This window comes from Lucilia cuprina, chromosome 5 (assembly GCF_022045245.1).
Source record: "Lucilia cuprina isolate Lc7/37 chromosome 5, ASM2204524v1, whole genome shotgun sequence".
NCBI lineage: Eukaryota > Metazoa > Arthropoda > Insecta > Diptera > Calliphoridae > Lucilia > Lucilia cuprina.
In genome coordinates, this window is record NC_060953.1 from 45,800,162 (window position 1) to 45,801,707 (window position 1,546).

A 1,546-nucleotide genomic window follows, 5' to 3' on the forward strand; every position below is an offset into this window, starting at 1 on the left:
AGAACTGAACTAGAACTGAACTAGAACTGAACTTGAACTGAACTAGAACTAAACTAGAACTGAACTAGAACTGAACTAGAACTGAACTAGAACTGAACTAGAACTGAAATAGAACTGAACTAGATCTAAACTAGTGCTGATCTAAAACTGAAGTAGAACATAACTAAAATCTATCGAGTTTGAATTGAATACATTTTTACTTCTGCTTGAAAGAGAAACTCATTCAATCGATCTCAAATGTTTTGTAATTTGTTTGCTAAACATGTTTGCAAATTAATTAACACTCACATACATCCAGTCTTACAAAATTGTTTCAAATCTCACTATTCAAATCAATTTTTATGTAACAAACAATTTTATCTAGATTGTAACACGTACAAGTTTCCTGTACATAAATAGATGAACAACAAAAATAAACAAACATTTTTTAATCTATAAATTTACTATTGAAAATTGAACAAATTTTAAGACTTGTTATAGGAAAACTATTTATTATCAGATTATTGCAATTTTGTTAATTGAAGCATAAAAATTAGTTTTGAAATTTTTATCAAAAACCATATGGTTCAAAAGATCAACTGACCGATACAAGGCAATCAGAAATAGTCTTAATATATTTTTTCCATTTGCAGTTTTTAAAGGGCTGAGGTATAGATTTCCTGCCACCACTAAACAAAACGTGAATAGGGGGTTTTAAGGTATTAGTTACATTTAGTTTGTAACCACCAAAGTTGTTTTAAAAGAAACTATGTTTTACAAAACAACCACTGAATTGTATTTTGACCAACTTGAACTAAACCAAGAACAAAGGTAACAGGTGCACATTTGCTTTACAAAGGGCAATGTAATCTTGGCAGTGCCTTCAAATAATATATTCTTATTAGGAAAAAAAGTAATCGTCCCTATAAAAGACATATTTAAAGAATTGCTAATGGTTAATTTTAAAAATTCTTACCTGTTTGCATAGAAATAAAATTTATATTTGCAATATTTTCTAAACAATTGACAACAAAAAGCAAAAACTAAACCACATGTTGTTTATGCTGAAATTGTCACTACATTTCTTAGTGACGACTCAAAAGGAAGCCGTATATATAAGATTTTTTTTAGTTGGTGGTTTCTTTCTAGCAATGGCCAAACACTTGCCATCAGAGCTTTTCTGGTGGGGTTGAGGGTGACGCTTAAGTGGTTCACTTTTTGTTCTGCAGTAGAGGTGAAGAATATTTATGGTTTATAGCAAACAAGAAAACTAAGAAAGGATGCGTTGTAAAATATATTTCAACTTCAAATCTTGACATAGTTATTTGAGATTCTTTTTTTTTAAATTTAAATAGAAGATACATATGACCTTTAAATAATAAAGGAAAATTGCATAAACTGAACTGATCTAGAAATGAACTAAAACTAAACCAGAACTGAATTAGAACTGAACTAGAATTGAACTAGAACTGAACTAGAACTGAACTTGAACTGAATTGGAACTGAACTAGAACTGAACTAGAACTGAACTAGAACTGAACTAGAACTGAACTAGAACTGAACTAGA

At 29.5% G+C, this 1,546-nt stretch overlaps 1 protein-coding gene across 10 annotated transcripts in view; it reads left to right on the forward strand.

The window, feature by feature from the left end:
* The window catches only part of LOC111685604 (formin-binding protein 1-like), a 111,500-nt gene that overhangs the window by 60,362 nt on the left and 49,592 nt on the right, over positions 1–1,546 (forward strand). The window lies entirely within an intron of this gene.